This window comes from Geotrypetes seraphini, chromosome 9 (assembly GCF_902459505.1).
Source record: "Geotrypetes seraphini chromosome 9, aGeoSer1.1, whole genome shotgun sequence".
Classification (NCBI taxonomy): domain Eukaryota; kingdom Metazoa; phylum Chordata; class Amphibia; order Gymnophiona; family Dermophiidae; genus Geotrypetes; species Geotrypetes seraphini.
Genome location: NC_047092.1, coordinates 186311894 through 186325300, shown reverse-complemented (window position 1 = coordinate 186325300; position 13407 = coordinate 186311894). Strand labels below are relative to the sequence as shown.

Sequence of the window (13407 nt, the reverse complement as noted above, 5' to 3'; positions counted from 1 at the left end):
GACTTGATGAATTACAGATCTAAAAAGCATCATCCCCATGGTTGTTTTCAACATGTCCAGCTATCTGATTGCAAGTCACCCTCTTCACCTGGTTCTTTCAATCTTCCCAAACATGATGTCCTTCCCCAGTGATCTCCCTCTTCTGACAGTATGATCAAAATAAAAGAATTGTAGCTTCATCATTTGGACTTTGAATGACATAGCCAGTTTGATCTCGTCCAGAATCAATTTGATCTTGTGGACGTCCACGGCATACATAAAATCTTTCTCCAGCACCAAAGCTCAAATGAGTCGATTTTCTTTCTGTCTTTGTTCCGTCATGTCCAGGTTTTGTATCTGTAATCGACCACTGAAAAAATGAGTGCATGGACAAGTCTGATCTTTGTTTGGAGTGCTATTTCCTTGCCTTTGAATACTATTTGAAATGCGGGTCGTTTTTTAATCTGATAGCATCTTATTTTTATTAAACTTTATTTTTTTTCTGTTAAGTCAATTTTGTTCTTTGTTTTTCCTTTGGTCACCTTTTCTGCATCCTTGGTATATTCATACAAGTGCGTCAGTTTGTTAGGGATTGGACAGTTAGGGATATTTTCCAAGCACCTAATATTAAATACTGCATTGTTTGTAATCCCCTGTGAACTTCAAAGAGGTATTAGCGCTATACAAATAAAAATTGTATTGAAGAGCAACCAAGTGCTATTCTGCAGAATATTTCTTCCTTGCTAGTTGATTCTTTGTTTACAAAAAAAGCCCAGAAGATTGAAATCCTTAGCAACTTATATTTCCTTCAAACTCAAAATCTTCATCATTTTCCATGTTCATGATCTTCATCTTGTTTATGTTCAGTTCAAAATCCCATGTTAAGACTTTCGGCTTTAACTTTTCTCAGTAGATAGCAGCAAGTCTTCTTTGCTGCTTCTGATGAGCGTTGTATCATCTGCATAGTGCAGGTTGTTCATATTTTAGCACCAACTTTGAAACTGACGCGCTCTCCTTGCAAAATTGCTTTTCTGAAAATGGCTTCACTGTAAAGGTTGAACAGGTAAGGTGGCAAGATGCATCCTTGCTTGAAGCTACGTTTTATTAGAAACCAGTCAGTGTTACCATATTAAATTCTCTTTATCAGCTGAGTTTTGTGTTTGAGTATTCCCGTTTGCACTAGATTTCTCCATAGTTTATCATGATCCACACACCAGTTCTATTTAACATATTTATTAAAGATCTGGAAATCAGAATAACAAGTGAGATGATTAAGTTTTGCATATGACAGAAAACAGCTCAAATTTGTTAAAACACCTGCGGACGGTGAAAAATTGCGGGAAGACCTTAGGAAATTGGAAGACTGGGCACCCAAATGGCAGATGAAATTTTAAGGTGGACAAATGCAAAATGATGCACATTGAGAAGAATATCCATCGTTGATGCTAGGGTCCACCTTAGGAGTCGATACCCAAGAAAAAGATCTAGATCTCATCCTAAACAAAGGTTTGGAATGAACGCAGAAGATTCTAATTAGAAAATGAATGGTATAAAAAACCCCAACAACTTAATGGCCGCATGCCGTGTATGTGTCAAGTGGTGCTTAGATGACAACTCTGGCTGTGAAGAATTAAGGCCGGTACTGGGCAGATTTGCACAGTCTATGTCCCATATATTCCATTTTGGCCTTGAGAAGCCTTTGACGGTAACTCTTACTGTAGGATCATGAAATAGTTAACTGTTGTTTAAAATATTGCTCTGGCCTACATAGCTGATCCTGTCAGAGCTTTAAGATCAAATGAACAAAATTTATTAACTATCCCTTCACTTAAAATTATAAATACAAGACGCCAATTTATTTTTTCAGTAACCACGCCACAGACCTGGAATGCTCTTCCAATTTATTTACGAAAGGAGCAGGACCTAGGAAGATTCAAAAGTAATTTAAAAACATTTCTTTTTAAAGATGCCTTTGATATTTAATTTCTTAATACCCAGGTCATTGATTTTATTCTATTAATATGCTTTTATTTTTTGTTCCCTCATGTACCTTTCCTTTTTTGTTCTACTTTCCTATATTAAATTGTATTTCATTATCCCTTTTTTACCTTATGTTATGAATATGATGAGTTAATTTTTAACCTATTGTATTGTTTTAAGTTTGTATTGTATTGTATTGTTCCCCTTTGAATGTATTTTAAATTGTCCATCGCTTAGAACTATGATTAAGCGATTAATCAAAAGAATTAATAAACTTGAAACTTGAAAACAGTGTACAATCTACTGACCTCATCTGCCTAAAATGTATGTCCCTACCTTACCACATTGTAAGCTAAATAGATAAGAGTTTGAGCCATGATGTACCCTGCCCTTCTGTACATTTAACATTTAGAACTGTAAGATTTAGATAAGCAGAGAAATGAACTAGTTTCCTATAGGACTATAAGTTGTATCCCTGAACCTATCATAAGTGCTGGCTTAGGACCAATAATAATTGTAGAAAAGTTATAGAAGTAACAAATGAAAATTGTAGTTTTTGCATTTATTAGTTTGCGTATGCTTAGTGAAAAGGGCATAAAAGTCCATGCATTTCCTGATTCTAACACTCTAGTAGGCAGGCTGTTAACTGCACTAGAGTCCAGCATGCTGTAATAAACCTCTTGTACTTTCTTCACGCCTCTGACTTTGTGTGTCCAAGTGACCTTTCATTACAACCTGTGTTTCACAAATGCCAAGATGGTTTGGATAAGCTGCAGTGGGCTTAGACGGCAACTTTAGGAAAGTGCCGGGTGAAGTTTGGTCAGATATTGTGGGACGGCTCTAGTATTATTTATGTACTAGGTATGTGATTTTAAACCTTATCTTAGCTTCAAGTATGAAGGACATTTTTAAGATTACAACAGTAATGGGTTAAAAATTGTTTACACATTTTCACTATTGACTAAAGTGACTATCTGTGTATACTAGAACTCTTCCAAACCTTTGAAGTTTCTTAATTGTCCAATCAGCATACACTTCAATGTTTCCTTCTATCTTGCCCATTGTTTCCATTCAGTGAGTTTTGAAAATATGTCCCCAGTTGCTGACCACATGGCTTTACTGGAAGTATGAGACAGTGGGGATTTCTGTTCAACATTAGAACAGCAGAAGCATCTAAGGCTCATTTATGGACAAACCTTGCAGTCTTCCTAAATGCACTGTCTTACTGTTTTATGGCAAACTTACCAGATGTTAATTCTGTATTTTGGCTCAGCCTCATACTAAGAGCACTAAAACAGATTCTTATTTCAATGCATTTCTTTGCACAAACCATACAAAGTACACTTCTCCATTTTATTAACATATTAATCACATTAGAAAATCTATTATTTATGTATATGTGTGTGAACATTTGTAATAGCCAGCTCACCATCTTAGTGACAAGGTGCTTTTCTAACAAAAAACCCCCCCAAAACCCCAAACTGCCTCTCTTTCTTTATATATTTATTCTTTAACTAGTATTTTAGCCCGTTACATTAACGGGTGCTAGAATATATGTCTGTCTTTTTCTGTCTCTCTCTTTCCCTCCTGCTGGCTGTCTTTCTTTCTGCCTGTCTCTCTCCCTGGCTCCCTTTGTCTGTCTGTCTTTCTGTGTCTCTCCCTGCCCCTTTGTCTTTCTTCTTTTCTTTCTGTCTCCCTTCCTCCAGCTGTCTGTCTTTCTTTCTATCTATCTCTCTCTCCCTGCCTCCTATGCAGCAGCATTCCTCTCCCCCCACTTCCCTGTGCAGCAGCCACAGCAGTATTCCCTCCCCCTCCATTTCCCTGTGCAGCAGCCACAGCAGCAGCATTCCCTACCCCTCCATTTCCCTCCCACCACACCACTTCCCTGTGCAGCAGCAGCGTTTCCCCTACTTCCCCTTTCTCTTCCCACGGTATGGCCGGCTCCCTTACTACCCCCCTTCCATTCCCACGGTCCCGACAAACCTGCTGATTCCAGCAGCGTGTGCAACACTCTACACACGCTGCTTCGGGGCCTTCTACTGCCCTGATTTACTGTGGCACGTCCCTGATGACATCATCAGAGATGCGGCAGAGCAAATCAGGGCAGTAGAAGGCCCCGAAGCAGCGTGTGTAGAGTGCTGCACACGCTGCTGAAATCAGCAGGTTTGTAGTCGGGACCACGGGAAGGGAAGGGAAGGGGGGGGGGCAGTAAGGGAGCCATGTCTCTGTCTCGCAGCGGGCTTGCTGGCTCCAGCCAGCCAAAGTTCATTTTTTAGTTCAAAGCCAACGCTGCATCTCCTCTCTCGATCCCCACCAGAGTCGAAAGTTTTCTCCGATTCTGGTGAGGTTCGATAGAGGAGCCGCGGCGGAGACTTTGAACAAAAAAGTGAACTTTGTTTGGCCAGAGCTGGCAAGCCCACTGCAAGACAGAGAGATGCGTGGTAAGCGTGCATGCGCACTCTGCCGGCCACGGAACTACAGATCAGGCAACACGGCGTTAAGAGTGCGCATGCGCGCTTAGCGTTTTATTATTATAGATACTGCATGTCGGTAGGTCTAGTGTCACTATATTTCAGATAGAGTAGAGGCTGCTTCTGGGTATAGGAGATGAGGAAGCATTGTGCTAAGTCATCTGTGAAAATGTAGCCACACAAGCAATCCATGATGGTGCCATTGAAGTGCAGGTATAAATGCGCTTCAAATCTGAAATAGTTGTATGTGAAGTCATTGAGTAAAGAGTTTTGTGGCAGGTCAATTGTAGCACCATCTAGAATGTCTTTATGGGAGATATTGGTGTAAAAGGGATTTAGCATCCGTAGCTGGCCAGGTTGGTATTCTCTGGGAATAAAGAGGGAGATGCTTGAATTTACTGATGACACAAAATTGTTCAGAGTTGTTAAATCACGAGAGGATTGTGAAAAATTGCAAGAGGACTTTGAGACCAGGAAACTGGCATCCAAATGGCAGATGATATTTAATGTGAGCAAGTGCAAAGTGATGCATGTATGGAAGAGGAACCCAAATCATAGCTACAATGATGGAAGTTCTCATCCAAGAAAAGGATTTAGGTGTCATCTGAGCCAAAAGCATATTATTTTAGTTTAGCAGATGGATTGACAGTAACATAGTAACATAGTAGATGACGGCAGATAAAGACCCGAATGGTCCATCCAGTCTGCCCAACCTGATTCAATTTAAAATTTTTTTTTTTTTTCTTCTTAGCTATTTCTGGGCAAGAATCCAAAGCTTTACCCGGTACTATGCTTGGGTTCCACCTGCCGAAATCTCTGTTAAGACTTACTCCAGCTCATCTACACCCTCCCAGCCATTGAAGCCCTCCCCTGCCCATCCTCCACCAAACGGCCATACACAGACACAGACCGTGCAAGTCTGCCCAGTAACTGGCCTTAGTTCAATATTTAATATTATTTTCAGATTCTAAATCTTCTGTGTTCATCCCACGCTTCTTTGAACTCAGTCACAGTTTTACTCTCCACCACCTCTCTCGGGAGCGCATTCCAGGCATCCACTACCCTCTCCGTAAAGTAGAATTTCCTAACATTGCCCCTGAATCTACCACCCCTCAACCTCAAATTATGTCCTCTGGTTTTACCATTTTCCTTTCTCTGGAAAAGATTTTGTTCTACGTTAATACCCTTTAAGTATTTGAACGTCTGAATCATATCTCCCCTGTCTCTCCTTTCCTCTAGGGTATACATATTCAGGGCTTCCAGTCTCTCCTCATACGTCTTCTGGCGCAAGCCTCCTATCATTTTCGTCGCCCTCCTCTGGACCGCCTCAAGTCTTCTTACGTCTTTCACCAGATACGGTCTCTAAAACTGAACACAATACTCCAAGTGGGGCCTCACCAATGACCTGTACAGGGGCATCAACACCTTCTTCCTTCTACTGACTACCTCTCTTTATACAGCCCATAATCCTTCTGGCAGCAGCCACTGCCTTGTCACACTGTTTTTTCGCCTTTAGATCTTCGGACACTATCACCCCAAGGTCCCTCTCCCCGTCCGTGCATATCAGCTTCTCTCCTCCCAGCATATACGGTTCCTTCCTATTATTAATCCCCAAATGCATTACTCTGCATTTCTTTGCATTGAATTTTAGTTGCCAGGCATTAGACCATTCCTCTAACTTTTGCAGATCCTTTTTCATATTCTCCACTCCCTCTTCGGTGTCTACTCTGTTACAAATCTTGGTATCATCTGCAAAAAGGCACACTTTTCCTTCTAACCCTTCAGCAATGTCACTTACATACATATTGAACAGGATTGGCCCCAGCACCGAACCCTGAGGGACTCCACTAGTCACCTTTCCTTCCTTCGAGCGACTTCCATTAACCACCACCCTCTGGCGTCTGTCCGACAGCCAGTTTCTGACCCAGTTCACCACTTTGAGTCCTAACTTCAGCCCTTCAAGTTTGTTCAACAGCCTCCTATGAGGAACTGTATCAAAGGCTTTGCTGAAATCCAAGTAAATTACATCTAGCATATGTCCTCGATCCAGCTCTCTGGTTACCCAATCAAAAAATTCAATCAGGTTCGTTTGGCACGATTTACCTTTTGTAAAGCCATGTTGCCTCGGATCCTGTAACCCCTTAGATTCAAGGAAATACACTATCCTTTCTTTCAGCAACACTTCCATTATTTTTCCAACAACTAAAGTGAGGCTCACCGGCCTGTAGTTTCCTGCTTCATCCCTGTGACCATTTTTATGAATAGGGACCACATCCGCTCTCCTCCAATCCCCAGGAATCACTCCCGTCTCCAGAGATTTGTTGAACAAGTCTTTAATGGGACTCGCCAGATCTCTGAGCTCCCTTAGTATCCTGGGATGGATCCCGTCTGGTCCCATCGCTTTGTCCACCTTCAGTTTTTCAAGTTGCTCATAAACACCCTCCTCCGTGAACGGCGCAGAATCTACTCCATTTTCTCGTGTAACTTTGCCAGACAATCTCGGTCCTTCTCCAGGATTTTCTTCTGTGAACACAGAACAGAAGTATTTGTTTAGCACATTTGCTTTCTCCTCATCACTCTCCACATATTTGTTCCCAGCATCTTTTAGCCTAGCAATTCCATTTTTTATCTTCCTCCTTTCACTAATATATCTGAAAAAATTTTTATCTCCCTTTTTTACATTTTTAGCCATTTGTTCTTCCGCCTGTGCCTTCGCCAAATGTATCTCTCTCTTGGCTTCTTTCAGTTTCACCCTGTAGTCCTTTCTGCTCTCCTCTTCTTGGGTTTTTTTATATTTCATGAACGCCAACTCTTTCGCCTTTATTTTCTCAGCCACTAGGTTGGAGAACCAGTGGCTGAGAAAATAAAGGCGAAAGAGTTGGCGTTCATGAAATATAAAAAAACCCAAGAAGAGGAGAGCAGAAAGGACTACAGGGTGAAACAGCTGCATGACTCTGGTGGTTTTGCAAGGAAAGGCGATTATATCAAGTAACTAATAAATGATAAATGCTGTTAGTGATCAGTAAAATCATCTGTAGTACCTGAAGATTGGAGGGTGGCCAGTGTTACACCAATTTTTTAAAAAGGGTTCCAGGGGAGATCTGGGAAATTACAGACCGGGAAGCCTGACTTCAGTACCGGACAAAATGATGGAAACAATTATAAAAAATAAAATTGTGAAACACGTAGACAAACATGATTTAATGAGAGTTGGGTCTCCAAAAAAGAGTACCTAAATGGGCCACCGCGTGTGCGGAGCACCGGACTGGATGGACCTCGGTCTGATCCGGTGGAGGCGTTTCTTATGTTCTTATGAGACAGAGTCAGTCAAGGGAGATCTTGCCTCACCAATTTGCTTGACTTTGAAGGTGTGAATAAAGGTGAGCCGGTTGATGTAGTGTATCTAGATTTTCAGAAAGGTTTTGACAGAGTTCCTAATGAGAGGCTCCTGAGAAAATTAAAGAGTCATGGGGTAGGAGGCAAAGTTCAGTTGTGGATTAGGAATTGGTTATCGGATAGAAAATAGAGGGTATGCTCACCTTTATCCACATGTTTATTCACACCTTCAAAGAAGTCAAGCAAATTGGAGTCGGTCCATAGGAAGGCTACTAAAATATTCATTTGTCTTCGTCATAAAGCATATGGGGACAGACTTAAAGATCCCAATATGTAATTTTGGAGGAAAGCCGAAAGAGGGGAGATATGATAGAGATGTTTAAATACCTATGGTGGTGTAAAGGTGCATGAGTTGAGTCTCATTTGAAAGGAAGCTCTGGAATGAGAGGGCATAGGATGAAGTTAAGAGGTGATGACTCAGGAGTAATCTAAGAAAATGCATTTTTTACATGTGTGGAATAGACTCCCAGTGGAGGTGGTGGAGACAAAGACTGTGTCTGAAGTTGAGAAAGTGTGGGACAGGCATGTGGAATCTCTTAGGGAAGAGGAGGAGATAATGGTTACTGCGGATAGGCAGACTGGATGGGCCATTTGGCCTTTATCTACCATCATGTTTCTGTGTTTCTATACTGCCCAGCACATCTGAAGTACTGCAAGGTACAAAACATAGCAATGCAAGGAAGCAGAGGGAAAGGATGGTAATGCTGACATTGGTTACTCGCATCATTCCTGTCTGTCTTGCCTATTTCGTATGCTGTGGAAGTCTCTGGCAGCATATTTGTGAGGAGAGTTTTCCCTACCTAAGTTTAAACCTGATTCTTTGAACTCTCTGTAATTGGATAATGAAGTCCAATAAACGTTGAATCTTTTGCTTTGTTAATTTTGAAGGCAGCTTTCAGGTTTTCTGCTTTTGGTGGGTTCCAAGGCTGTCACTATTGTTGTTTTCCACATTGTTCTACTGTGATATGTAATGTGAAGAGCAACATATCAAATAAAGTGCCTTATCCATGGATTTTTAGCGGTACTATATACAGTGCTCTGGCATCAATCTGCAGCTTGAGCACTCTAGCAAAGTTCTGGGAATCATCATTGACTCTACATTGTCCTTTAACGACCACATCAACTCCCTAGTAAAAAAATGCTTTTTCAATCTTCATATGCTAAGAAAAGTCAGATCCTGCTTCCACCAACAACAGTTCGCTGTCCTTGTCCAATCCATCATTCTATCCAGACTCGATTACTGCAACTCCATTTATCTAAGCCTAACAAAGAAAAGTCTTCTCAGACTTCAGCGGATTCAGAACACCGCAGCTAAACTAATCTTCGCAAAAGGCAAATTCGATCACGTCTCCCCGCTTCTGTCTAAGCTTCACTAGCTCCCAGTCTTCCTCAGGGTTCGCTACAAATGCGCCTGTCTTACCTTCAAATCTCTTCACGGCATCCTTCCTCCCCTCTTCCCACTATCTTGGCTCTCGAGTACTCACTCCACCAGATCCACTCAGAAATTCAAACTATCCTTCCCTTCTCTAATCGGCATCTCCCATTCAGGAAAACTTGGTGCATCCCTCCTCTTCAGGATCACCGAGCTGTGGAACAGCTTCACGTCCCATCTTCGGAGTTCGACCTCCCTCCAACATTTCAGAAAACATCTGAAAACCTGGCTTTTCTCCAAAATGTAACTTCGCCCTCCCTCTCCACTATTCTAAGTCCCCTCTTCCCTTCCTGCTCACCAAGCCCTTCTCCCTTCCATTGTAGTTCCTTTCTCTGCTTATAATTCCTGTAAACCGTGTCGAGCTCCACTTCCGTGGAGATGACGCGGTATATAAACTTAAGGTTTAGTTTAGTGCTGAAAATCTTTACAGACCAGATGGTGCTGAGTCAGAGTGTGGGTATTCTGCCCAGATAAATAGACTTTTTCTATATAACATAACATCGTGCTTATAGACCGTGTAACCAGAAGTTCAACACGGTTAACAAAAAATTAATAATAAAATGACATAAAAAACGCCTAGAACTATTTAGCCAAATACTTTAAGAAAAGATAGGTTTTCAACAGGGTTTTAAAGTGTTTGTAAGAACTGGCTCTACGTAACAGCGGTCGAAATTCTTTGTCGTAAGAAGCTGCCTGAAATGCTAATGTATGATCCAACCTTGAAATGATGGAAAAATAAACAGGGCATGAGATCTTCTACTGTATTTTTAAGATGCTATAAGAAATCTATCAGTTAAAGAAGCAGTGTCATTCACAACCTTATAGCAAAGACAACCCAACTTAAACAGTACACGAGCCTCCATCGGGAGCCAGTGTAACTCGCGATAGCATGGTGTCACATGGTCATACTTCTTCAAACTATAGATCAATCTTACTGCCGTATTCTGAATTAATCTAAGTCTAGCCATCTTTTTCTTAGTAAATGTTAAATAAACTATATTACAGTATTCAAGAAGACTCAATAGCAATGATTGAACTAGAAGTTTGAAAGCAGAAAACTCAAAACTTGGATCCTTGGGTTGTGACTGGATGCTGTCAATATATTCAGTGCTGTTGAATGTATGTGAATGATTTAAGTGCCCCATTGACCTGATCAAGTATCTGTTTATAAATGAAAATGGTAGTTTTGAGGGGCAATCAGTTTGTTTTAAATTGCTATTATTTATAGGAAATGTTAATTTATCGAAGACAACAGGAGCCACCTGACCAGTGAGTTCCGATGTGCTTGTTGGTTTATTCATGGAAGTATTGGTTCTGTTGGAAATATTTGGCGTCTCAACAGTTAGGCGGCCTGAGAAAGTCACACTAAAGAGCCATACAGTAGCTATCGCTGCCAGAATGAACCAGTCTGTCTCCTCAGAGTTCACGGCTAAGGACATGAAATCTGTCAAGTAATCTTCTAGAGATCTCTAGAATGTTTTTTGCCTCTGCCGTCAGAGAGCACTTTTTCTCCTTTCCTTACTTAAGCTTTGCTGATTTGGAAGACTGAGTGCTAAATATTTGGTTTCCTAACACAGTGGAACACTGCTTGGAATGAGCGATTATCCTGCTGCCTTTGAGGATCTGTTCCAGAATGTTAATCTTCTCTGTACAGCCCTTAGCAGGAGGCTCCAGACTAGTACACTAGACCGTTCTATAGACAGCGTTTACTCCTTTCCTAGGCACCAGGATACTGCGTGCTAAGTGCGTAAATGCTACTTCACAGTACTAGTGTATTGCTAACGCCTGCTCACACCTACCTGGTGTCGGGCACGTTACTCTAGTATGCTAGGCATGCCCTGGCCCGCTCGTGCTCCTCCCAGGCCCACACCCCCTTGCAGCTGATTGCTACGGATATTTCACTAAGCGCAGTTACACACCTACGTAGCACCAATTACAGCCAATTATTGGCATAAACACCAATTAGCAGCTAATTTAACAATTAAGTTACATGTTCAACTGACGGTTTTCTTTAACTTGGATACGCAAGGTCATAGAATTGGGGGTGTGGGGGATGTATTTACTCTCCCGTTAGTACTACCACTGAAGAGCTTTAATTCTCATCTCAAAATTATGCTAATCATTTGGACATAATTTTACTTAAAATGCTTTGCATGGGTTTTGTTTGCAACATGGTGTATACAAATTTAATAAAGCGATTACAAAACTGTAGAGTGCTTTGGCTTTTTTTTTTTTTAGTTATTTAAAGTTTTCTCAATAACAAAACCCAATACATAACAACAGAATGATTTTAACCAGTTCCCCTTCCTCCCCAACAACCAATAACGCCAGCAAGTTGTTCAGTAGCTCTTCAGTACAAGGCTAATTCAATGCAACCCCATGAATTCACCCCCCCTAAGACCGCAGATTGGTGAACATGTAGAAAAGCGAAACATTGCTCCGTGGAACTCTATCCATTTTACGTACGGGTTCCACACCCTGAGTGCTTTTGCTTTTTAAGCCTTTCAATCATCAGGAGCTGGCCAGCACAAAGTTCAGAGCAAAGGGTTTTTTCTTTTTTTTTTTGGGGGGGGGGATGTACTGATGATTCTGATTGGGCTATAGGTGACTGCGTGAATCATGGCATACTCTTACGATTCCAAGCTCAAATCCACTCTCACTTCTCCGAAAGCCATCAGTTGATGTAATCTTTCCATAACTGCTTATGTATAAACAATTTAGCAGTGTCACGTTCCAGTACCATCTCTGAAAGCAGAGCAATAATTTCCTCACTTGTGTTGCTCTCTCTCTCGCATACACCCGTACATGGCAGTATCTCCTGCTAGACCCAGCCCGCTCACGGCGAAATGTATAGATCGAAATGACTCTCAGGCTTTTTCAGTTGTTCAAAAGCATCGTGTCAGTGATGGATGAGGTAGGCTTTCTTCCAGAACTTCAAAGGCAGAGGAATTCAACTGCTGAATACGGGTCAGGGGGAGCGAAGAAGTTTAAGCAGAACAAGGGGAGCACGTGGGATGAGCCAGCCATCCAGTGGAGCGCTCTGGAAGCTACCCCTGCTGGTGCCATGGAAAGCACAAACAATGTCACTTTCAGTAAATTGTACTACGCTCTGAATACTCATGTTTGTCTGCTTCTGAATGGGTTTGAGCACTTCACGTCTAACATAAAGCACTTATTTGTGATAGTCTCTCTACCTCAAAGAATTACCAAAGAAAGAGAGGGAGAGACAGAGGCCACGGAGGAGGCGTTTGTCCTTCCACACAATGTCACTCATTGCCGTAGCTAATCACATTAAAAATGACCTTATGGGCATCACTTTCTGTGGCTGCTGCTTAATTTTCTCTCTTGCATGAGCGATGGAGTGATGTTCTGCATTGTGACATTGTCATGCAGCCTCTAAAGTCACCAGAAGGCTGAAACCCTCTCTCCTATTTCTATTTGAAGGGGTGACTAGGCATTTTGCAGCTTAGAAAACATTTGTATCGTACCTTTTCCACTAATAACAAAGATTCGGTGGGATGCGAGATTGTTTGCCAGGCAAGATATGCTTGATGGATCCAACAGTTAAATTGAACTAAACAAAGAGTTAAGTGTCACAAAATGACACTTTACAAATAAATATGATTTCCAAAATGTAGTAATTCACTTCTGAGAAGGATGAAGATTGGGGAAGGAGCCTGTTATTTTGTCAGATTTGACAGGCTGCAGCATCTTAATTAGGTCCAAGGCCATAAGTGAAAGAACATGAGAGGGATGTTTGTTGAAAGAGCAGTTTCCAGTGAGGAGAATCAAGATGTTGCCTGTTGATTGTCTTTTTGCCTTTGTTTTCTGATTTTTTTTTAGGTGTATTGCTATTGCATTTTGTTGTTTGTCATTGCTGATTTTGTATGTTTACGTTGTTCCCCGCCTAGATTTGTACAAATAATTTTAAATAAATCAGTCTTCTGAATGAAGAGAACAAAGAGGCACTGGAAGGACTCAGTTAGTTATATGCCATCTTATGGAAAATTTGAAGCTTTATTTCCCCAGCATAATTGCACAGAAGATCAAGTGGAATGCTATAAAATACAGATTGGCTTTACTCTCTGTCCACCTTCATCTAAGCTTTTAAATAGTCAAGTGTGGTCTTCAGTGCTTAACTGGGTATCG

General features: G+C 41.3%; 1 protein-coding gene across 1 annotated transcript in view; it reads left to right on the top strand.

Annotated features, from left to right (window-relative positions):
* The window catches only part of DIS3L2 (DIS3 like 3'-5' exoribonuclease 2), a 285986-nt gene that overhangs the window by 187078 nt on the left and 85501 nt on the right, over window positions 1–13407 (top strand). The gene's annotated exons all lie outside the window — the stretch shown is intronic.